Source organism: Phyllobates terribilis, unplaced genomic scaffold (assembly GCF_046119375.1).
Source record: "Phyllobates terribilis strain yellow unplaced genomic scaffold, ASM4611937v1 Scaffold_2__4_contigs__length_985480577, whole genome shotgun sequence".
In the NCBI taxonomy this organism is placed as follows: Eukaryota; Metazoa; Chordata; class Amphibia; order Anura; family Dendrobatidae; genus Phyllobates; species Phyllobates terribilis.
The window spans coordinates 217,315,183-217,341,495 of NW_027362762.1; positions in this window are offsets into that span (position 1 = coordinate 217,315,183).

A 26,313-nucleotide genomic window follows, 5' to 3' on the forward strand; every position below is an offset into this window, starting at 1 on the left:
AGGCTGGATGGCAGTGTTCTGCTGCGGTCCAGCCTGTCATCTCGATGTAGCAGAGCTGAAGCTGTCCTGGGAACCATGGAAAGGTAAGGATGAGGTTGCTTTATTATTTTACTTTTATTGCAGGAGATCGTTGGCTTCAGCTGGAATGGGCATGATGGTAAGTATGGTTTAATTTAGAACAATAAAGAATTGTGTCTTTATTTCAATTAAAGGACTTTATTCTGGGTGTTTGTGTTTTTTTTTTAACTTTGACTATGGGGTTAGTAATGGGGGTGTCTTATAGACGCCTCTCCATTACTAACCTGGGCTTGATGTCAGCTGGCATTATAAGCTGACATCAACCCCAACCCTATTACCCCCTGCCACCGCACCAGGGCAGCGTGGAAGAGCGAGGCTAAGTGCCAGAATTGGCTCATCCTATGGATGCGCCATTTCTGGGGCGGCTGACGGCTGGTGTTTCTAGCCTGGGAGGGGGCCAATATTCATGGCTCCCTTCCTGGGCTATTAATATCAGCCCCCAGCTGTCTGCCTAGCCTTTGCTAGCTATTAAATTAGGGGGGACCCCACGTCATTTTTTTTGGGGGGGGTCCTCCATTTTAATAGCTAGTAAAGGCTAGGTATTCAGCTGGGGGCTGATATTAGTAGCCTGGGAAGCTCCGTGGGTATTACCCCCTTCCCAGGCTTCAAACATCTGCCCCAGCTGTCTGCTTAACCTCCGCTAGAGACTAAAATTACGGGGAACCCCACGCCAATTTTTTTTAATAATAAATCCTTTATTTTAATACTAAATGACAAGTACAGTAACCAACACTGTCACTGTACTTATTATATATGTGACTGACATGTTTCTATCTATCTAATCTATGTGTGAAGCTCTATTCTGTCTGTTATAAATTGTCGGGTACAGATGCTGAATTGCCGGCCGGCTTTTTTAAAGAGACGGTGCATGAAAACACTATTATTTTTTTTAATAAATCTTTTGCAGTAAATGACAAGTACAGTAAGCAACACTGTCACAGTACTTCATATATATGTGACTGACATGTTTCTATCTATCTAATCTATGTGTGAAGCTCTATTCTGTCTGTTATAAATTGTCGGGTACCGCTGCTGAATTGCCGGCCGGCTTTTTTAAAGAGACGGTGCACGAAAACACTATTATATTTTTTAATAAATCCTTTACACTAAATGACAAGTACAGTAAGCAACACTGTCACTGTACTTCATATATATGTGACTGACATGTTTCTATCTATCTAATCTATGTGTGATGCTCTATTCCTTCATGTCTAAATTGTCGGGTACCGGTGTATGCCGCTGCTGAATTGCCGGCCGGCTTTTTTAAAGAAAGCGTCTTCTGAGCAGTTTGTCAGCTTTTGGACACCTTTGAAGGTGTTTTCTATGTGTTCCTATGTGTTTTTGTTTGCCTGCCATTGGTTTTAACGGTGTTCGACGGTGTTCTAAGGTGTTCGACGAACAGTTCCTCGAACATCCCGGTGTTCGACGAACCGAACCGAACCCGAACACTATGGGGGTGGCTCAACACTAGATATAACCCCCAAATTATTTTTATGCACATGTAACTCTATCAAAGACAAATCCAGCAACACATTTACATACTGTCACGGGTGTGTCAGTGGTGACAGTCGCCCTGCAGTGGGTTGCAGGAGATCTCTACGTTTGGCATTGCAGACAGTTTCTTAGATAAGAGGCTGTCTTTAGGACCGAGCAGTTACCTCTCTCTTGCTAATTAGCTCTCTGCCTGGGTGTATATATACCTGGTGTGTCTGAGAGGGAGTCGCCGGCTATATCCATTTCTACTTGTGAAGCTTAGCAGGAGCAGTACTTCATCTTCTCTGGAGCTTGAGCCCGTGTGCTTATTTGGAGTTCATCTAAAGCTAAGCCATTTCCCCTGTTTTGTCCACCCTTGTTGTTTATAGAGTTTAGTGGATGTTGACTAGTGCTCATCTTCTTCCATCCCTAGCCGTAGCCACCTGCCAGGGAGAGTAGGGGGAGGCACGCGTGTGGCGATTGCTGAGGAGGCAATATAGGGACGATAGTTGAGACAGGGTGACGCTAGACCAGACTAGGGGGTCTCCATTTTCCCCCTTACCCTAGTGTCTGGGGTCCCTTTCCTTTTTCCCTCTGTGTTGCACTAAGTCTTCCCCCACACCTGGCGTGACACATACCCAGCCATCCTTAACTGAGAAATCAGCATTTTATTTGATGTTCAAATGAGTCTGTATACCTGAAGCCTCTGTCACTCCAGCTTTATTACCAGCACAACGCTGCTTCCTCCTGCTTGACTGATGGCTCCTTTTCCTGAAGTCACACAGCACAGAGGCTATCAGTCAAGGAGGAGGAGGCGGCGCTAGGCAGAGCGGCGCTGGAGTGACAGAAGCTTCAGATCTATTGCCTCATTAGCATATCAATTCAAACATTGATTTTTTATTAATGGAGAAATGGACAGGCCATGTAAAGGTGTTGCTGGACTTGTCTTTGACAGTGCCATATATGCAAATAAATAGTTTGAGGTGTGAAAGTTTTCTGGCAAATTCCCTTTAAGTGATTTTTAAAACTAATGGTGATTAATCATGGTGCATTAAAGAATACATACTGCAGCATCCTTCTCCCATGTACCTGTATTGCACAGCCGAGAGCACACAATCTTTCATCAATACAACTGGTGAAGGGCTGGAAAAGAGATATAGAGTGAACAGACCTCAGAGCAAAATAAATGTAAGATCTAAAAAAAAATAAAATCTTATACTTATCGGTAACCTCTGCGACCCTTCTGGTCCTTTAATTCACCGCCCAGTCCTAGTCGCATCCTCTGATCAGCCTTTTTCTGAATCCGCACGGAAGCAAATGACAAAAAAAATGTACATTCTGGTAAATGTGGATTTTTGTAAAATTTGAGTAGAATTCAATACCACTTCGCTCATCTATAATGAAAATCCATAATCATGCAGTGGTACTGTTCAAAGAGACTGAGCATCAGATTGCCATTAAGGATTGTTGTGCAGAAAGTATCACAGAAATTATATAAAGATATAAGCCTTGATTCATCAAGACCAGCAATCTTCATTCCAGTCTTGATGAGGGGGCAGGATGGAGTGGGAGGCTACTGATTCATTGATAGGCGCATGACTCTTAATAAATCAGGTGATGGGCAAAGTGGTGTCACACGGCCACAAATCTTACTCCAGTCCCTGATGGAGTGAGATTTGTGGCATAGCGAATGCCGCTCATCATGAATTTGATAAGCGGTGGTTGACATGCCCCCATACCAGCCCACATTCACCTACTTTGTCAGAGTTAGGAAAAAAAGCATGAGAAACTTTAGTTCAACCTCAAGTTGCACCAATATTTTGCAACTTTTCAAAGCTTTTTATGCCAGATTTCTGGCATAAAAGTTTGATGAATCATGTCCATAATGTATCCATCGAAAAGTTGGAAAGATTTCACTTTAACAACAACCTATCTCCTTTTCTCCTTCATCAAACATAAATAATAACAGATTTATCAATGTGTTTTGGAGCAAATATACATAAAAATATGATATTTAAAATGTTATATTTATGAAACCCTTATACCACTATTTCCAGTACACTCAATGGTGGAGAAGTGTCAGGGATTCAGGGTTTCACAAAGTATGACTCTTAATTAACGATCCTCAACCTGTCCTTCATATTTGCTGGTTGGTTGCTCATCAATATTTCATCTGTCCTGTTAGTAGATAAGAGTCTGAGGTTGAGACACATCTGAGTAACATTGCACCAGTTGCCATTGTACACTAGAGCTGCATTCACAATTCTGTAGACTTCAGATGTGATTACTACCAGTGTTTCATCTTGGTCTGTGACCCCGATTCATTGAAACAATTTTGCCAGAATTTTTGCACAAATTGATTTGAAAAGTCACAAAATTTTTACACAACTCAAATTTTCTAAAAAATGTTGTGACCATTGGATTTTTCACTCCAGTTTCTCCCAGTTCCACCAAAATGGGTGGAGCTGTGGTGAGACAGGCGTAAGGTCCCAGCTTGTCTAATTCTTGATGAGCTGTGGCATTCCTTAAGCCAGAAATCTTACTCCAGTCCTTAACTGGAGTAAGATTTGTGGCGAGGCGCATGCCACTTGTCAGACACGCCTGATTCATTAAGATGCATTAGTCTCTTAATGAATCAGGAGCATCTAGTCTGGAAAGTATTCTGTATTCTTTACACCAGGTACTGTATAGTAATTTACTGTAATATAGGGAACAAAATAATGTCCCACTGCAATATTGTTAGGAAGTGGCTGACAATAGGCATGTTGGTGATTTTCATAACAACCAACAGAAGTGTTAATTCAGCTCTCTACCATAATACAGTCTGTAACCTGATGCAATGTACTTACAAAATTTAGATCACTACAACATAACAAATTACATACCTGTTTATATAGAAGATACCTGTCTATAAGGTTCAAAATTGTCTTTGAAGATATAAAATTTCTGTATATCAAATAATGGGCTAATTAGACTAATTAAGGTAATTATTACTATAGTTAAATAGACCTCTTGTCTGAGTCGAGATATCAATTGCAGTTTATTATGAGAAATTTAAGCCTTAACAGGTGTTAATCAATATTCTGTTCGGGTCAATGATCTAAATGAGAAGGAATCAGCTTCTGCCAAATTAGCAACAAAACCCAACTGCCTAATTGATTCTAATAGATTCCATGTAAACAGAAATAATTTTCTGTGTTCAAATTGATTTTCAAGCTCTGCGCTGGGATGTACAGTGCTATTGTCTGATGCTTATATCAACTGTTGCTTCTATTTATTCTGTCATAACATTGCCAGTAAATATGCTATAAAAATGCTCCTATCTAACAATGGAAATTGTTTCACAGATGACATTTTCTACATACTATGTCACTGGTTTCTGTGTGTGCATGGAATGAAGTTGCGTGACAATGTAAAACAATATTACCTGGGGTAAGATCCCATATATGTATTTATTTAATCTATTATTGTAAATTAACTGCTCTTGCTATAAAAGTCTTGCTGGCTGCAAGATATGTAGATGTAATAATTTTCCAGAGCATTCTGTATATTTGATTTTTAGCAAAGCTTTAAAGTCAAATATTTGACATGTTTCTTAATTCTCTAATATGTGACAGTGATAGACTAAAAAACCTGTGAGCCCCCATGAAATGTTTCTCATAAGTTGGGCACTGTTTACATCATATTTGATAGTTGAAGGTACGCCTTGGTGTTCTCATTGCTGAGAAAATTCGGGCAGATACTTATCCATCATGCAATACCATCAGGGAGGCGTCTGATGTGCTCCAAGTTTATTCTGCAGCGGGAAACAATCCCAAACATGCAGCTAATGTCATTAAGAACAATCTTCAGAATATAGAAGAAAGAGCAGTCCTGGGAGTGATGATGCTGAGATAGGAACCTGTGAGGTCCATATCATTGACTCTGTCTGGATTGTGCGGTCCATGTCTTTTTCTACAGCTATAAGGCTACGTTCCCACAATGAGGTTTTGGTGAGTTATGATGTTGCAGATAATAGATTATTTGTATTTTTTCGAAAATACGCAGAGTAAAAAACTCAATGTAGAAAGCCTAAGAATAAGTATTCCCTGCACACTCGTTTCTTGAGAAGGTGAAACAATTTTATCAAAGTGCTACAAGCATGTGCAAATATACATAGGTGCTCCTGGATTGCGACAGAAGGTGAGATGTTCTCCTTCCTGTGGCTCCACAAAGCAACCATTTGAGAAAGTGTCTTGTGAATGAAAACATTACCTTCTATCGCAATCCTGGAGCACCTATGTATATTTGCACATGCTTGTAGCACTTTGATAAAATTGTTTCACCTTCTCAAGAAACGAGTGTGCAGGGAATACTTATTCTTGCACCTGGGGAATCCACTCCGATTAGGCTAACACCTCAAAGAAAACGGTGTGTGCACTCCGAATTTTGGTACATTTTTCTACAGCTGTGGCATATTGAATGGTCTGTCCTCTCTTTTTTGCTTACTTGGACCAGAACTCCTCCCATTTAGTACAGTCGTTTTTAATTAACAGGATATTTCAAGAGGGGTTTTGCCTATTTTTCCTTTCAGTTCACAGTCTGAGAGCTTGTGGAAGATGAGTTTTTGCTCCTTTCACTTGGTGTTGGTGCTGTGTGTTGGCTATTGTTTCAGTGATTTTTGTGCGGGTGGGGCGGTGTGCCTGGAGTCATGGGGAATCAGTCTAGCAGCATGGGTGCTGTGAGGTACCAGGTTGCCTGCCCTGCTCTTGCACAGTCGCTGTGGTGATCGTTGGCCCACGGCTGATCAGAATCTTAAACTAAGAACCTCATGTTCAGTTTTGTAAATTTTTGCCTAGTGGCATTAGATCAACATATGATTTTTGGATATGCAGTCCATGTATTTTTCTACAGCTGTGGTATGGAGTCTGTCTGGGGTTACGTGAAGAGACAAAAGGATTTGTGCAAGTGTACATCCTCAGAAGTTCCATGGTTAGTTCTCCAAGATGTTTGGAACTACTTCCCTGCCGAGTTCCTCTTCATTGCAATGTCTATGTGGTCTCCAAACCAATCTTGTCTTGGACATAACTCAGCTTCCCAAAGATGTGATAAACCAAAGTTAATTTATGTTTTAAAGAGGGGGGGGGGGATCCCTTTCTTCACACAGGGCCCTGTAGTTTTGGATTTCTTTTTTCCTTAACCGCTTCCAGACCGCCCACTGTACATAAACGTCGGCGCTGCTTGGGCTCTGTGCAGCACTGACGTTTATGAACGGTTGGTGGTCCCGCAGCCCTCAGGACCCCTAGGGTCCTGCAAGTGCTGTGGTTGCGGTTCAGAGCGACAGCTCTGACAGGGGACATCATCGGGACCTGATTGGATCAGGTCCCAAATGATGTTAACCCTTTGCTATCTTCTATATGCCGCGATCTATAGTGATCGCGGCATTTAGAAGATAGTGAGAGGAGAGGGGGTCGTCCACTTAGCTCTCCGATGGCTCCCTGATGTCTTCCAGGACCTGCTGTTGTTATGGCAGCCGGAGGTCACATGACCGCCTCCGGATCTGCCATATATGGTGTCCTGCTAGGCTCAGCCTGCAGCTGAAGTCTAGCAGGAAACAGACAGTGTGAAACTGTCAGCAAAGTTCTCATGCAATGCAATACATGTCTATTGCATTGCATGAGAACAGTGATTAGAAAAATAAAAATTAATGTCCCATACAGGGACTAAATAAACATGTAAAAAAAAGTCTAAAAAATGTTTTCAAACTGTTAAAAAAAAATCACAAAATAAATAAAAATAAATAAATAAAATATTAAACCAATAAATCCGTATATTTATGCAAAAACAAAAAAAGTACACATATTTGGTATCGCCGCATCCGAAACAACCCGATCTATAAAACTGTCACACTAATTAACTCCTTCTGTGCACACCGTAATAAAAATAAATAAAAAACGGAGCAAAAAACTATGCTTTTTCATCATATTGCCAAACAAAAAATGGAAAAAAATGCGATCAAAAAGCAAAATGGAAATAAAAAAGCCGCCATACAGCTCCATCAGCCGAAAAATAAAAAAGTTCTAGCTCTCAGAATAAAGCGATGCAAAAAAAATATTTTTTCTATAAAAATGTTTTATTGTGTAAAAGCGCCAAAACATAAAAAAAAATACAGTAAGTGTAGTATCGCTGTAAACGTACTGACCCAAAGAATAATGCTGCCTTATCACTTTTACCACACGCAGAACGGCATAAAAAAAAAACTCAAAAAACAATTCCTGAATTGTTGGTTTTTGTTCATTTTATCTCCCAAAAAATGGAATAGAAAGCAATCAAAAAATGTCACGTACCCAAAAATGGTACCAATAAAAATGTCGTCCCGCAAAAAACAAGCCATCACATGACTCTGTTGGCCGAAATATGGAAAAATTATGGCTCTCAAAATATGGTGATGCAAAAACTAGATTTGGCAAAAAAAAGCGTCCTTTAGTGTGTGACAGCTGTCAGTCATAAAAACCCGATATAAATCTGGTATCTCTGTAATCGCACCAACCCGAAGAATAAAGTAATCTCATCACTTATACCGCACGAGGAACGTCGTAAAAAATAAATAAAACCAATTCTTCACCTGCTACTGATTTGTTTATTATGTCTCCCAAAGATCGCAGTAAGGCTCTGCTCACATTTATCCTGCGCTCTGCGCTGAGCACTTACACCAGAGTTTCCGTGTAAATCTCTGAAATACGTGATTCAGACGGAACCCATGAAGGAAGATTCCCTGTAATGAGGCAGATATAGGCCACTGTGGATGCAGTCTGGCCTGTGATCCCACGGTGTCAGTTTTTTTAGGCGTGCATAAAAGTGCGGTTGGCCACAGTTTTGTGCACTTCTGAAAAAAAGGACACCGCTAAACAGAGGCCAGACGGAGTCCAGAGTAACTCTGCTGCCTCATTACAGTGAATGGATCCCGTAGGGGTTTCATCTGAATTACATCACTTGGAAATTTAGATGGAAACCCCGATGTAAGTGCTCAGCCTAGAGCGCCGGATAAATGTTACGTAAAATGTTCCCAATAAAAGCTTCAACTCAGTCCTCAAAAAAGCTAGTCCCCACTCAGGTCCGTCATCTGTTAAAAGTATAAGGGACTTCCAAGTTACTGGTAGCAGAAAGGCTCTGGAAAAGCGAAATGGCCCTTGCCCCCCAAAAGAAATTCAGAAAATTTTGTGCTCCCAAATCCAAATGCCTATTCTACAATAATTTGTTCTCCAATTGTCAAATAGCGCTCCATCTCTCCCAGATCTCGCCGTATGGCTAAGCAGTACGATACAGTCACATATGGGGTATTGCCACTTTTAGAAGAAATTGTGTGACACATTTCGGCACCATTTTTACCCATTGCCCTGTGTGAAAATGTAAAATCTGAGGGTAAAACATTTTTTTGTGGTAAAAATATAATTATGTTTTCTTCACTGCCCAATGGTATAAATTTAAAAATTAAAAAATACTCACTACTTCCCTAGATGAATTCCTTGAGAGGTGTAGTTAGCAAAATGGGGTCACTTGTGGGGGTTTCTCCTGTTTCGGCATGTCAGCGACTCTTCAAATGTGACATGGTGTCTGCAACCTATCCCAGCCAACATAGCGCTCCTTTCTCTTCCGAACCCTGTCGTACACCAAAGCAGTGGTTTTCCCCCACATATGGGGTATCGGCGTACTCAGGAGAAATTGCACAACAAATTTCATGGTGCAATTTCTCCTGTTATCCTTATGATAATGCAAAATTAGGGGATAAAATACATTTTTTGTGGGAAAAATGTGAAAATTTTATTTTTACGGCTCAATATTATATACTTCTGTGAAGCACCTGGGGGTTCAAGGTGCTCACCACACATCTAGATAAGTTCCCTAAGGGGTCTAATTTCCAAAACGGTGTCACTTGTGGAGGGTTTCCACTGTTTAGGCACATTAGGGGCTCCCCAAATGCGACATGGCGTCCGCTAATTATTCAAACAAATTTTACATTCAAAAAGTCAAATGGCGCTCCTTCCCTTCCGAACCCTGCAGTGTACCCAAATAGTGGTTTTCCCCCACATATGGGGTATTGGCATACTCAGGAGAAATTGCACAGCAAATTTCATGGTGCAATTTCTCCTGTTACCCTTATGATAATGCAAAATTAGGGGATGAAAAACATTTTTTGTGGTAAAAATGTGAAAATGTTATTTTTATGGCTCATTATTACAAACTTCTGTGAAGCACCTGGGGGTGCAAGGTGCTCAACACACATCTAGATAAGTTCCCTAAGGGGTTTAGTTTCCAAAGTGGTGTCACTTGTGGGGGGTTTCCACTGTTTAGGCACATCAGGAGCTCTCCAAATGCAACATGGCGTCTGCTAATTATTCAAACAAATTTTAAATTCAAAAAGTCAAATGGCGCTCCTTCCCTTCCGAACCCTTCAGTGCGCCCAAACAGTGGTTTTCCCTCATATATGTGGTATCAGCACGCTCATGAGAAATTGCACTACAAATTGTGTATTACATTTTTTCCTGTTACCCTTGTGAAAATAAAAAAATTGGGTCTAAAGTAACATTTTTGTGAAAAAAAGTTAAATGTTCATTATTTTCTTCCACATTCCAAAAATTCCCGTGAAACACCTGAAGGGTTAATAAACTTCTTGAATGTGGTTTTGAGCACCTTGAGTGGTGCAGTTTTTAGAATGGTGTCACTTTTGGGTATTTTCTGTCATAAAGGCGCCTCAAAGTCACTTCAAATAAGATGTGGTCCCTAAAAAAATGTTTTTGTAAATTTTGTTGGAAAAATGAGAAATCGCTGGTCAACTTTTAACCCCTATAGCTTCCTAACAAAAAAAAATTTTGGTTCCAAAATTGTGCTGATGTAAAGTAGACATGTGGGAAATGCTATTTATTAACTATTTTGTGTGACATATGTCTCTGATTTAAGGGCATGAAAATTCAAAGTTTGAAAATTGCAAAATGTTCAAAATTTTCGCCAAATTTCTGATTTTTTCACAAATAAACGCAAGTGATATCGAAGAAATTTTACCACTATGATGAAGTACAATATGTCACTAAAAAACATTCTCAGAATCAGGGGAATCCGTTGAAGCGTTCCAGAGTAATTACTTCATAAAGTGACAGTGCTCAGAATTGAAAAAATTGGCCTGGTCACGGAGGCAAAAACAGGCTCTGGCGGTTAATAATAAAAACCTTCATTTGAAAACTGTATTTTGTATTACTTGTGTTATCTTTGTCTAATATTTAAATTTGTTTTGTGATCTGAAACATTTAAGTGTGACAAACATGCAAAAGAATAAAATATCAGGAAGGGGGCAAACACTTTTTCACACCACTGTGCCTCCATTCCAGTTTTGCTCTGCACCGTGATAGCGATTGAGAGCTTTGGCGTGGAGTCATGAAGAGGCCTTCACGAGGGAATATCACACTGATTTTGCTCCCAGATATAATGGTGTGAGATAGTATAATGTGTGGTTGCCGGATCTGTCTAATCTTCATTCCAGGTGCAATAGCACCTCGGTGTTAGATTGATTTCGCCGTGGAATCATTGGTTACAGCCATTTCTCCAAAGTGCCTCAGGAGCTATTTTTCAACAGAATAGTGTCAATCCACATGTTTCTCGTGTTACTGTGAGCAGCCTGTATGGGCTAAGCATGTTTCCATGGCCTGTAGTGTCTCTGGATTTGTTTCCCATCGAACACATCTAGGATAGCATTGGTCGGCAATTGCAAAAAGAAGATGTCCAGCAGCGGATCTTGATGATTTGCATGTGCATTCAGTTTAGCAGAACTTTACTCAGACAACCATTAATTATCTCATTGATAATATGCTAAGGTGTGTAAATTTGGGTATATCTGTGCGTGGCGTTCATACAGAATAAATTGAGATGTTTTGAATTTTTCATTTCCATTTTTCCACAATTTGCATATCATTATCATGTCTATCCATTATCATGTTCTGATTTCCAGAATTCCACAACTTTTCTTTCTTTGTGTTGCAATTTCAATGTTGATGAATGTATTTAATTGTGACATCACTGTCATCACACTGACGAAAATAATAAAATGGATGTCTACTGCACATTGAACACACTAAGAGCACAAAAACTAAAAAAAAATACAGGAATGGAATTTTTATTTCCATTTCATTACACATGTTTTGCCCATTTTTCAATCCATTAAGTGGTAAATTAAATAATGTTATATAAAAAAATCATACCACAAACAACAAGCTCACAGATAGTTGTGTTGACAGATAAATAAAAAGGTGGAGATAAAAAAACCTAAAAAGTAGAACTGAAAAATATCTGCGGTGTCCAGGGGTTAGAAAAAAACATACACACTTTGACTTTTCATAGATTATTGTTGTAAATTGGATTCTTACCCAAATCAGACTTAATTAAGTGGCCTCCAGCTCCCACGTTAAGATATCTGAAATGTTACACAGCTCTTGAGACATCTTTGTGCATTGCGGATCTTTAACATGTCAGTTAATCAATATTCCTGTGCTAGAATCATGTTATCCACCTGGGAAGGTGCTGAGACATAAGAAAACCTAGGAATCATTCCTATATTGTAGTCACGTAGTGGGCATAGTGGAATGTATTTATAACCCTATACTTCTGGTGTCCTGCATGGCTTACATGCACTGAACCAACAGTATTATTCCCACTACTCCATCTCTAAAGATAAATAAGATGGTGTATCATTGAATTCTATGCAAATAGAAGCCATTCAGCAAATGGTAGAGCTTGTCATTTAAAACAACACAATCAAAATCATTTTTATGAGGTTATCTGTTGGACTTCAGATACACTTTGTAAGTTATCCCAATTCACGCATTTAGAGGTTCACAAAATCAGACATATAAGGCCATGTTCACAAGTTCAGTATTTTACCTCAGTATTTGTAAGTCAAAACCAGGAGTGGGTGATAAATCCAGAAGTGGTGACGTGTTTCTATTATACTTTTCTTCTGATTATTCCACTCCTGATTTTGGCTTACAGATACTGAACGTGTGAACGTGGCCTAAACAGGCAGATTCTGCCTATAAATAAGTGCCAACTGACCATCTACAAGTCAATCAACGCCCATTTAATAATCCTTTCATATGTGCCAGAGGCATAGCTTGAGGTTCAGCACAGAGAGAGCAAAAAACATCTGAGTAGTGTCCTAACCAGGAAACCATGTTTACAATTACAGTGGAGAACAATAATCGTGGGTATAGGTGAACCTCAGCTGCAGCGATGTCATGTCACTCACTGAGCGCAGCTCCGGGGTCACTTGCTGCAGGAGTAATTCTCACCAGCTCCTCTGCTGATCGGTCTCATGGATTACAGCGGGGGACACTTAGGTGAGTATATGGATTTTTTATTTGTTCTTATTTTTACATGTGGACACTGCGGGAGCAGACTACTACTACAATCATCATTGTCCCTGCTGGTGCTGATCACAGCGTCGGCAGGGAACCATGATGAGGGCAGCGTTCAGGACCTAGCGCTTGGGAACATTGCTAACTGTAGCGCTAACTGTACATGTCACACTGATGACACACGGATGTCATCCGTGTGTGTTCAGCGTGAGACACTTCTGCGGACCGTGCATCCGCAAAAAAATGGACATGTCAAGATGTGAAGCACCCGGACACATGGTCCATGAAAACACACTGACATGTGCACAGACCCATAGATTTGAATGGGTCTGCGTAAGTCAGTGTCTTCAGTACAGTGTGGAAACTGTCACCACACGTACTGGAAACATGGACGTGTAAAAGAGCCCTTAGGTTGGGTGATGCCAAGTAGTTTTATTATACATAAAAGCAGACATATGCAAAAAAGTGCTAAGGGATATGCGACAAAGTTACATAGACGTTTCGACCCCTCCAGGGTCTTTATCACAATGTCGCTGTAAAGGAAAGAGTTAAGATGTGTGAGTTGGCAATATAAGACATAAATCAATAATAAATAGTCAATATCCCAGTTGGAATATACAAAATGTACAAAATATACAAGCAGGTACATGAATCAAAAAAATACATGAATGGCCTTGTGGCTGTAATGGCACAGTAGCACAATAATAATTCCTTTAGGTTAGCCAATCAATTTCCCTATTCAGGCCCTTAGGGGCCAAGGTTTAAAGGGTATGTATCCAATAAGCTTCCCTTTGTTTAAGAAGCTGGATGTGGTTAACGCCTCTTGATGACATAGATGATAAAGTTGGAATTGTATTATAGTTGAGGGTGAATTGGAGTTCTGGTCTGATTAAATTGAGATGGGAGAAGGACTCTAGAGAGTTTGATGTGCTGTGCCAGATGCAGAAGATGTCATCAATGTATCGGTGCCAGCAGATGGAGTATTGTTTGAAGAGTTTGTTTGTTTATATGTGTCGCTCTTCAAAGAGACTCATGTATGAATTAGCATAGGCCGAAGCTACGTTTGAGCCCATTGCGGTCCCACAGGTCTGAACGTTTTAGGTGTCACCAAACAGAAAGAAGTTTTCATGGAGAAGTAAATTGAGGAGGTCAAGGCAGAATTGAATGGCGTTGTTGTCCATGATTGGGATAATATGTTAGACACGGCCTCAAGTCCCTTTTCATGGATGATAAATGTATAGAGTCTGTTCACATCAAAAGTCACTAGTAGACAATCCTAAGGGATTGAAGTTAGGTCTCTGATAATCTGCAGGAAATGGCCTGTGTCTAGTAAAATAGAGTGTGTGTTCTTCGTAAGTGGGATGAGTCAGTGAGTGATTTATGTGTCTTGGGTAGGATGTAAAAGACTGGGGTCACCGGGTGTAGATTGGTCAGGAAAGTGGCAGTCTTTTGATCGGTTTTATTGTCTAAGTAGGTGGTGAATGTATGTTGGATTTTTTTCCTGATGGTGCTAGTTTGGTCCCTAGGGATCATCCTGTATGTGTTAGTGTCTATGTGTTAGTCAATGGTCGGTTTATTTCACTGCAGTATTGTGTGTAGTCCATAACTACTATGACTCCCTCTTTATCTGCTGATTTAATAATAATCTGTTTGTTGTTCTTTAAGGAGTCTAGGACACGTTTCTCATCAGTGGATAGACTCTGGTGTGTAGGGAACAAGCCCAAACTTTGTTGGTGTAGTTGGTTGTTTGACATCCCTGTTGATAAGACCAATTAGAGTTTCAGTGGAATGATTAGTGTGTGGTGGTGAATGTGCTAGGGTTGTGTGGCACCCCAGGGGTCTGGTTTCCCACAGTAATGTAATGTTATGTCTGAGAGCAGGTGGGAGGTCCTTTGGTCAGGGATCCTGTGCATGCCACACCTCCTGCCCAGTCTTGGGAGGGGAAGAACTTCCCCTATATAAACCCGGGGCTGAGGCAGGGTGAGGAGTAGAGAAGAAGTAGAGACGAGAAACAGTCATAGGAAGAAACAGCAGAAGCTCAGTGGGAGCAATACTACTACGAGTCAGGGGCTGGCAGCTGCAGAGCTCGCCCTGACTGAGAAGCTTTCTTACCGGACCCGGCGTCCGAGGCTGTGGGGACTAACTCTTACCCAGCAGCAGAAGCCGACCGGCAGGGGATTTCAGGTCCCCAGGCCCAGAAACCCGAAGGCACGGTCACACGCGTGGGACCAGCAGCGCCATCGTGGAGCGGAAGCCATAGAAGGCCCCGAGTCACCGGCCATACGGGTGAGCACCACACGGTACACTCAGGGACGTGGGCTACTTATATCCGCTTCTAGCAAGGTAGCCAGAGGAGTACAGTCAGTTTGGGAGGCCTACAACTCCGCCTGGCCAGGGGAGATCCCATCTGCTCAAGGACTGACCAGGCCCCGTTCGCTAGCAAGTACTCCGGGAGGGTCTATCGTTGTTACCAGTAAAGACCCTGAATTACACCGCACAGTCTCTGAGTGGTTCCTGCTACCCCCATCTTCCACGTCGGCTGCCCTGAGGCCATACCCCTCCCGTTGGGGGTTATACTATCACGCTGCACAATTCTACACCGGCCTCAGCGGTCTGCCCTGCAGCGGCAGCTCCATAGCTGCAAATCAACGGGTGGCGTAGTCGACACTCAAATAACATCTATCAAGACTGCCACACACTGAGTTTGACTCCCTGGGCACGGACCGGGTCCCCGCCACTCGGAGACTACAACCCTCATCTGATCCGGTTCCGGGTAAGCCCCGTGCGCGAGACGCTGCGCGACACAGCAGGCCCAGGGGCGCGTCAACTTTGGCGTAGTCGGCAGGATTTCGTGCCCGCAACCACCGGGTACTGCGTGCCTGAAAAAGAGACTTTTAAAACTTACCATCCGTGAAGTTTTCCCGCCATCGGTGAAGATTCCCGCCATCCGGCGCCATCTTCAGCCTTCTTCCCGCCATCCGTGGAGTTTTCCCGCCGTAGGACGCCATCTTGAGGACGCCGCGCGGGAAGAAGAGGGGCGTGGACTCCGAAAAGCCCGCGAGAACTGAAGCCCCGCCTCACGTCCGGACGTTGCGTAAGGTCCTGGAAGGAGCCCAGCAGACGCCGACGTCACCGGAGCGCGACGGAAGGTCCTCAACCCTGACGATCCACTGCGGAGCCGCGGCCTACGGAAGAGGATCATCGCAAGGTAGGCCACGGTCCACTAGCGGGGAGAAGGATGTCGGATACGGAGGAGAGCTTCACCGCTTCAACCCCCGCCAGCGCCACCGCTGTCGCGGTCATGCCTTTCACCATGCCCTATATCCCGGGGGCAGCCTGGCTACCCCAGTACTCAGGGGAGTCACATACCCTGCAGGACTTTAGAGAAAGGCTGGATAGCCTCTTCCAGGTGTACCCCCTCACAGAGGAGCAAAAAGTGAGCATCCTGGTGGCCCAATTAACCGGAGCAGCCCGAAGGGAGGTAAAGTCCTGGCCACCTGGGGGGAGGACTGTCGCAGGGATACTAACCCGGCTGAGGGACACCTTTGATACCCGCACCTCAGCCGAGATCAAGCTTAGATTCTACGGGTGCAAACAGCGGGCCCATGAGAGTATAAGGGACTATGCCCTGAACCTACAAGAGGCCCTGAGAGCCGTTAAGCAGACCGACCCTGACGGCGTGGGAGACGAGGACAGGCTGTTGACTGAACAATTTATAGAGGGTTTATATTGCAATGCCCACCGAACCCAGTTGCGGGCAATGGCCCTACAGGACCCTCATCTGGGATTTGCACAGTTCAAGGACAGAGCCATCCGGGTGCTCCGAGAACCGGCACCGGATGGCGTTGTGACCCACAGGCGCCCAGCTATCACTTACCACCAGGAGGCGGCGCCCTTGTCGGCAGGGCCTGTAGGGGCTGATGCGCAGGCTTTGAACAATGACCCGGCTCCAGACCTGCACCATCAGGTCCAAGAGCTAGCTAAAAGCGTTGCTGCGTTAACCCAAACTGTGCAGTCTTTACAGGCTTCCACTCCAGGGAAGATCCAGCTGGCATCCGGACCGGAGAACATCCCGTGGCGTCGACCAAGGAGGACCCCACCGGCCAGAGGAAGACCCAGTGACCGGTACAACGAGGACGGACGACCCATCTGCCGCCGCTGCAATCAACACGGACATATGGCAAGGTACTGTCCTTTAAACTGGCACAACCTGGGGGTAGAGGGCCAACCCCCAGGAAAAAGATCACCAGGCCCATCGAACTGGCGCGACAAATATGTCGGAGGACGTCCAGTCTTGCCTGTGTACTGGATGGCATCCCTATGAGTGCCCTACTGGACACCGGGTCACAGGTCACCACCATCCCGTACGTGCTCTTCAAGCAGTACTGGAATGACTCGGATATAACCCGCTACCCTGACGACGACTTGAGTATCATCGCCAGCAATGGTCAGCCCGTGCCACAGATCGGATTTAAAGAGGCGACCATTAAAATTGGTAGAGTCGAACTAGCAGCACAGGGACTGATTATTGTAGACATTGACAAACACGAGAGTCGCCCAAAGATAACGCTAGGAACTAATGTAATTGAAAATTGTCTTGCAGAGGTGATTTTCCTTTTACAGCAGGTTGCCAAGAACGCCAGCTCCGGCGAGCAGCGGGTGCTCCAGAAAGAGATCCGGGCACTGATGCGACGGCAACAGGTGGAACTCTCCGGCGGTGAGATTGGTAGCGTAAGAATGTGTGACCCTTTTCCTATTGCCATGCCCCCAAAAAGTGAAATGATGATTTGGTGCCGGGCAGCTATTGGTCTGAGAGGTAGAGATTACCAGGCAATGGTAGAACCAGTTTACTCAGACAGTAGGCCCACCATCTTGACAGCACGGAGGGTGGTTAATGTACGCCATGGGAGGGTGCCCGTTCGCATAATCAATATCGGGAAGAGGGAAGTGTACCTGCCCCGGTATGCCACGCTAGCCAAATTATATACCATTAACCAAAATGCTATACAATCTGTGGAACCCTTGCCTCCATCTCACCCGGAGGAAGGTAACGGCTCTAAGAAAACAATGGAGGACTGGTGTCAGCAACTACATTTGGGTACTGACTCCACTCCCTCACATCAGAAACAGGGAGTCTATCGGGTGGTTCAAGAGTACGAGAGAGTGTTTAGTAAACACCCGTTAGACTTCGGGCGAGTCAAGGGGGTAGAACACCACATCCCCACGGGAGACCATCCTCCCATAAAAGAGAGGTATCGACCCGTACCCCCTGCACACTACCAACATGCCAAGGGGATGCTTAGAGACATGAAGGAGGCTGGGGTGATCAGGGATAGCTGTAGCCCCTGGGCAGCTCCACTAGTCTTAGTCAGAAAAAAAAACAACACCATGAGGATGTGTGTAGATTACCGGAAAATCAACCGTATCACACACAAGGATGCGTACCCCTTACCAAGGATAGAGGAGTCATTGGCTGCTTTAAGATCTGCTAACTTCTTCTCTACCTTGGATCTCACTAGCGGGTACTGGCAGGTTCCTGTAGCAGAGGCGGACCGGGAGAAGACCGCATTCACCACCCCGATGGGACTTAGCGAGTTCACCTGCATGCCGTTCGGACTCTGCAACGCACCAGGAACCTTCCAACGACTAATGGAGTGTTGTCTGGGCCACAGAAACTTCGAGACGGTCCTGTTGTACCTGGACGATGTCATCGTATATTCCAAGACGTATGAGGACCACCTGAAACACCTGGCGGAAGTGTTCGAAGCTCTGGCGAGTTACGGCCTAAAGGTGAAACCCTCCAAGTGTCACCTCCTGAAACCAAAGGTGCAGTACCTGGGACACGTGGTGAGCGCTGACGGAGTGGCTCCCGACCCTGATAAGATCACCGCAATTAAGGAATGGCCAAGCCCCTCCAGCGTAAAAGAAGTGCGGCAGTTCCTCGGGTTGGTAGACTACTACCGAAGGTTTATTCCCGGTTTCACCAAAAAGGCAGCACCTATGCAGGACCTCCTGATAGGCCAGTCCCGGAAGGCCAAGAACCAGAAGCCGCCCTTCAAATGGGAGGAGCTGGAAGAAGAGTCCTTCCGCCAGCTGAAGATGGCCCTCACGGGGGACGAAATCCTGGCGTACCCGGATTATAGCCAGCCCTTTATCCTCTACACCGACGCCAGTAACATCGGGCTAGGAGCCGTACTGTCCCAGATCCAGCAGGGGAAGGAACGAGTAATCGCCTACGCCAGCCGAAAGCTGCGACCCACCGAAAGGAACCCCGAGAATTACAGCTCATTTAAGCTAGAGTTCCTGGCCGTAGTATGGGCAGTCACCGAGCGCTTTAAGCATTACCTCGCTTCTTCCCGGTTCACCGTGTACACGGATAACAACCCGTTGACACACCTGGACACGGCAAGACTCGGTGCCCTGGAGCAGAGGTGGATGGCCCGTCTGTCCAACTACGAGTTCACAATCAAATACCGGGCCGGACGCTCCAATACCAACGCGGACGCCCTGTCCAGGATGCCCAACCTGCCGGACGAAGGAGAAGATCCGGAGGGACTGGAAGAAGTTGAACTCCCTGCGTTCCACCGTCATGGGACTATCCAGTATTCCCACCGGGTAAGGAGTAAGCAGGCTGCTACGTTGAACCCCTTACCTCACTACAACTGGGCGGAAACGCAAGACAGCGACCCTGCCGTCCGACTGGTGAAGGAGATGCTGACTCGCCCGGAGGCTTGCCTTGAACCAGACGCTCCGGAGGAAGCCAAACAACTATGGGCAGAGAGAAGTCGACTGTTCCTTTACAAGGGGAAGTTGTGCCGCAGAATGGTTAACTCCCGGACGCATGAACTACTCTGGCAAGTAGTGGTGCCACGAAGAGACGCAGCCATGGTGATGGAGGCATACCACGACGGAGCTGGACACTTCGGGTGGAAGAAGCTGGAGTTCCTGCTGCGCGAGCGATTCCACTGGGTAGGCATGAGGGGAACCATTGAGAAGTGGTGCAGAGACTGTGGCCCGTGCAACCTAAGAAGGAAGGACCGTGCCAGCCAGAAGACTCCCCTGCAGTCCATCGTCACCCGGCAGCCGTTGGAACTGGTAGCCTTGGATCATGTAAAACTGACCCCAAGCAGAAGTGGCTACGTCTACGCACTAACCATCGTGGATCACTACTCCCGGTTCTTGGTTGTCGTCCCCGTCAAGGACTTAACAGCTCGAACAGCAGCGAGAGCCTTCCAGCAGCATTTCTGCTGTCCACACGGGTACCCGGACCAAGTGTTGACAGACCAGGGACCTGCCTTTGAAGCGGAGGTCTTCCAAGAATTCTGCACTCTGTATGGCTGCCGGAAGATAAGGACGACACCCTATCATCCGCAAACTAATGGACTTTGTGAGAAAATGAACCAGGTGGTAATGGATTTTCTGAAAACGTTGCCCCTGGAAGAACGCAGTCTGTGGCCTGAGAAGCTGCCCGATCTGGTGGACCTATACAACCACATCCCGGTAGGTTCCACCAACTGTACCCCGGCTTACCTAATGAGGGCAAGACCTGGTAAGTTACCTGTTGACCTGGAAATGGGAGTCCTGACACCCGAGGACACTTCACCAGAAGCAGACTGGGACACAGAGAGGCAGCAGCAGTACCGGAGAGTACAGGAGAGCGTGGAGCGAAGTCTCTGTCAGGCTAGGGAAAGACAAGAGAAAACTTACAACCAGTATGCTCCCGCTGTTCCCCTGGTACCCGGAGAGCAGGTCTTGAAGAGGAAGAGACGGCTCCACAAGTTGGACGACCAGTGGGAGAAGGACCCGTACACCGTACTGCCCTCAAGCCACGAGAACCCGAAGGTTTGTACCATCAGTAAAGACGGAGGGGAAACCACAGCCATTGTATCCCGGGACCACCTGAAAAAGTGTCCCGAACAACTGAGGAACCCTGAAGAGGAACAAGAAGACCATCGACCCGTAGAGGAAAGGGAAGATATGGTTAGTACTGTACTCGGGGACTTCCCTCGGTCTTGGACTCAAGTCAATGGTGCAGTTGTGGTACCCGTACTCACCTTCCTCCAACCAGCATCCCAAGCACCTACGGAGCAACAGGTAGAGCTGGAAGAACAGCCGGTCCAGGGGGCAGAAGACCCCACACCAGCAGACCAGGAGGATCAACCCTCTGCTTGCAGTGAGCCTGCCATATCCCTAGTGAGCCAAAGAGCCGGTAGACAGCTGCCCAGTTTACCCTTGACAGCTCCTACACCCTGTAGTTCAGGGCTAGACAGTCAGCTCCGTAGGTCCACTAGGGCCACTAGAGGCCAGTTACCCGCACGTTGGAGGATTTGAAGTGTATAAATTGTTTTATTTATGTTTACCTGTGTATTGTTGCTTGTGTATAATTTTGTGTTTCTAGTTATTTGTAGGAGTCCTTGGTGGATTTACCGGGAATCCCTTGTACATAGTTGGAGCGTAACCCAGGATGGACTAAAGACTGTTAAGGACTCGGGGCAGGACAAACCCCTACCTGGTTACGTCTCCCTGTTTTGGTGAAATGGACACCTTGCTTTTCTTCAAAGACTGCACCCGGTTACGGACATGCCGTGACCACCTTTATGTGTTTCTTCTTATTGTACTGTTATTGTTGTTATATCTTGTTATGTTTTTCTAAAATATGTTTAGTCCCGGAGTACTAAATTTCACTAGGGGGGAATGTGGCACCCCAGGGGTCTGGTTTCCCACAGTAATGTAATGTTATGTCTGAGAGCAGGTGGGAGGTCCTTTGGTCAGGGATCCTGTGCATGCCACACCTCCTGCCCAGTCTTGGGAGGGGAAGAACTTCCCCTATATAAACCCGGGGCTGAGGCAGGGTGAGGAGTAGAGAAGAAGTAGAGACGAGAAACAGTCATAGGAAGAAACAGCAGAAGCTCAGTGGGAGCAATACTACTACGAGTCAGGGGCTGGCAGCTGCAGAGCTCGCCCTGACTGAGAAGCTTTCTTACCGGACCCGGCGTCCGAGGCTGTGGGGACTAACTCTTACCCAGCAGCAGAAGCCGACCGGCAGGGGATTTCAGGTCCCCAGGCCCAGAAACCCGAAGGCACGGTCACACGCGTGGGACCAGCAGCGCCATCGTGGAGCGGAAGCCATAGAAGGCCCCGAGTCACCGGCCATACGGATGAGCACCACACGGTACACTCAGGGACGTGGGCTACTTATATCCGCTTCTAGCAAGGTAGCCAGAGGAGTACAGTCAGTTTGGGAGGCCTACAACTCCGCCTGGCCAGGGGAGATCCCATCTGCTCAAGGACTGACCAGGCCCCGTTCGCTAGCAAGTACTCCGGGAGGGTCTATCGTTGTTACCAGTAAAGACCCTGAATTACACCGCACCGTCTCTGAGTGGTTCCTGCTACCCCCATCTTCCACGTCGGCTGCCCTGAGGCCATACCCCTCCCGTTGGGGGTTATACTATCACGCTGCACAATTCTACACCGGCCTCAGCGGTCTGCCCTGCAGCGGCAGCTCCATAGCTGCAAATCAACGGGTGGCGTAGTCGACACTCAAATAACATCTATCAAGACTGCCACACACTGAGTTTGACTCCCTGGGCACGGACCGGGTCCCCGCCACTCGGAGACTACAACCCTCATCTGATCCGGTTCCGGGTAAGCCCCGTGCGCGAGACGCTGCGCGACACAGCAGGCCCAGGGGCGCGTCAGTTGCATAATCCCAAAGAGGAAATAGAGAGCTCTGGAAAAGAGGAGCCTTCATATAGAGGCACTCTATTGGCAGAGGTCTCATTCAACAAACCAAAATGAGCTTTTTTCTTCTCAGACAGCACATGGTCCCATTGTGCATGTCCTATTCTAATCCTCAAAATTGTCCCCCCCCACACTGCGCACCTGAATACAAATATGCACCACACCATTACTATACTATTAGCCACACACCATTCAAAATATAAAGTGATAACCACCGCTGTGCTTCCCATTAATTGTAATCACTGCCGCCCAATAAATATAAATTGTTATGCACACGCCCGGACTGACTGGCGTGTGCGTGTTTAGTGATCCCACTGGACCATGAACCGGAGAGTGCCTGGAGGGGCGTAACTAAGTATCTACCTGATCCGACCAAGGTCGCACGACGGCTAACGACGCCAGTGCATCAGGGAGGAACCGAGCAGAGGGACCAGGTGCCTCTCCAGGTCAGACCCCGGACACGGCTGTTGACCCACACCGGGGAATACAGGAACAGGCAGGTTAGAGCACAGGCTGGGTAGGGTCCAGTACAGACTAGGAGACGGGTTCAGAGCCGCAGATGCGGTAATCAAGCAGAGTAAAGCGAAACCGCAGGTGCAGTGAACAAGGCTGAGCAGAGCGAAACTGCAGGCGCGGTGGACAAGGCTGAGCAGAGCGAAACCGCAGGCGCGGTGGACAAGGCTGAGCAGAGCGAAACCGCAGGCGCGGTGGACAAGGCTGAGCAGAGCGAAACCGCAGGCGCGGTGGACAAGGCTGAGCAGAGCGAAACCGCAGGCGCGGTGGACAAGGCAGAGCGGGCAGAAACCGCCAGAGCGGTAAGTAAGGCAGAGCAGAGATAAACCGCCAAAGCGGTGAGCAAAGACAGAGCAGAGGGGACAGGGCTCTGTTCACACGGAACAGACTAGAAGGGAAAGGCAGAACCAGATACACACAAGGTACTTGCAAAGAAGTAGCGAGTGGACTCCAAACTCACAAACAAAAGTACAGCGACAACGAGTAGGAGTTAGGTGCAGGTTCAGACTCTGCAGAAAAAGAGAGGAAACGGACAAAGAGACAAAACAGGTAACAGGTTAGGAGACAGTTCAGACAGGAACAATACTGCAACAAAATACAGGAACGAGCCTAGGTAAAACCAAGTGCTGGTTCAGACACTGCAGCAAAAGGGAGAAAATGGACATAGGGACCAAACAGGTAACAGGTTAGGAGACAGTTCAGACAGGAACTGTACTGCAACGAAATACAGGAATGCGCCTAGGTATAGCCAAGTGCTGGTTCAGACACTGCAGCAAAAGGGAGGAAACGGACATAGGGACCAAACAGGTAACAGATTAGAAAACAGTTCAGACAGGAACTGTACAGCAACGAAATACAGGAACGAGCCTAGGTATAGCCAAGTGTTAGTTCAGACACTGCAGCAAAAGGGAGGAAATGGACATAGAAAGAAAACAAGTAATAGGTTAGGAGACAGTTCAGACAGGAACTGTTACTGCAACAAAATACAGGAACGAGCCTGGATATACTGCCCCCAGAGGCAGAAACAAACAGGCTAAGAGCGTGTTCAGACAGGCCTGGAAATACAGCCTCCAGGAAGGCGGACAGACAACAGGCTAGGAGATAGTTCAGACAGGACCTGGCACATTCAGAGTCAAGGAGCACACTGAATGGTAAAGTTGCTCAGGCACCAGTTTGTATGTGGAGCTGGTTTAAATATCCAATGACTGACAGCAATAAGCTGAGGATGCATTAAGGGTGTGCCCACAGCAGCTACAAGAAACAGGAAGTGACCGGGCCGCCGCCCTAAGCAGCCAGAACAGAGACAGACAGCATGGAAAGAAGCCAGGCTAGCAGACTGGACTGATGATCAAGTTTGCGGTCTTGCATAGTGGGAGATGGTGCACCATGCAAGCCCACCACCAGGTATGTTACATAAATCAATCAGTATCTGTGACTCACTCAATTAACTTTAAAGCTATATGCACACATTACGTTTTTGTTGTGGAAAATACACAGCCGTTTTAAAGTACCAGCAACGTGAATGAGATTCCTGAAGTCTCATGCACACGTTGCTTATTTTTTCCTTGCAGATTTGCAGCCAATTCAAATCTGCTGCATGTCAATTCTTGCAGCGGTTTTCCAGCCTACTTCACCCATACTAATAAGTGGATGAAAAAATGCAGCAAAAACATGTGTTTTACGCAGTGTTCTTCCTTCCAACACATCAGGATTTGCAGCAGAAATTCTGCTGCAAATTCTTAACGTGTGCACATAGCCTTAGTGCCTGTCCTGTGTCCTCCCCCAACAATTCTTTATAAGTTCTTGATAGCAGCATAATGAATTTGAAGGTGGGAGAAGATGTTATCAGGGTCTTATAATGAATTGGGGGTTGGGGGGATGCTATCAGGTACTTAGCATCCTCTGGCACCTCCCAATCCATTACAAGTCCTATATAACTCCTCCCACTTTTCAATTTATTACAAAGTGTCCTATCCCCTTTACCTCCTCCACTCCCACTCCAAAATAAATTGATTGGAGAAGACACTATCAGGGCCTTATAAGGAATTGAGGGTTGGGAGAAATCCATATCAGCGCCTTATAATGAATTGTGGGGTGGGGGACGATGCTATCAGGGACTTAGCATCCTCCTCACCACCAAATTCATTTTAAATTTATATCTAACATCCCCCTCTCCCCCTCCACCTGTTCATTATAAGTTCCTAAAGTCTCTGGGCCCCAGTGCAGCTGCACCGGCTGCATCAGCGGTATGTCCGCCCCTGTACAGTATGATACTACCGGTCTCACACCACATGATGACGCCCACAGCCCACCACAAAGTGTGAAGGACCTCACAGTCTACCCCCACAGTAGTCCCCACCACACAATATAATGCCCCCACATCCCTTTATTAGTACTGACTCAAAAAGTACTAAAATAAAACTATATATTCACCTAACCCCGGATCTTGAGTTTGTGAAGCAACACGGTGACATCATCACCCCACTTGCACCTGGATTCTAATAAACTGTGTGCGTTCCTGACGTTCTGTAGACAGCAGGTCTAAAGCGACCATGAGCCCTACAGAACGGAGTGCAGAAAGCCAAGGAGACGTGGTCTGCTTTACCGCAGAATTTAGCTGTATCAGCATGATATGCTATGCATGCTGATACAGTTAAGAGAGGCGGTCGCTGAAGGTGGGTCCCACTGAGTGAGTGGTCCGTCTGCCCCCCCTGGTTGCTATGCCATTGATATGGGCTCATAGAAACTATATCCCCTAATTACATAGGGCAACATGCGATAGCGATAGTTTTCATGCTGGCATATTCTATTCAATCTACTGACAACTGAGAGCTTTTTTTGGATGCCAGTTGATCAGCTGCATAGGCCAATGATTAGATTCTTATGAATGCCTGTTGTAGGATTATCAGCTTGTGCAAACAGTAACTAAGACCCAAATGTCATTTTTTAACAATGCTATATCTATATGAGTATAGTAACCAAAGATTCTGTGTTCTGATACACAGGTATATTGAAAAAAGTTTAGATTGGCTATTAGGCAGTTTAACCCCTTAACACCCTGACGTCAAAGCCCCTTTTGGCTTTAATGCCAGACAATTTTTTTTTCACTTTTCTATTTGTTGCATTC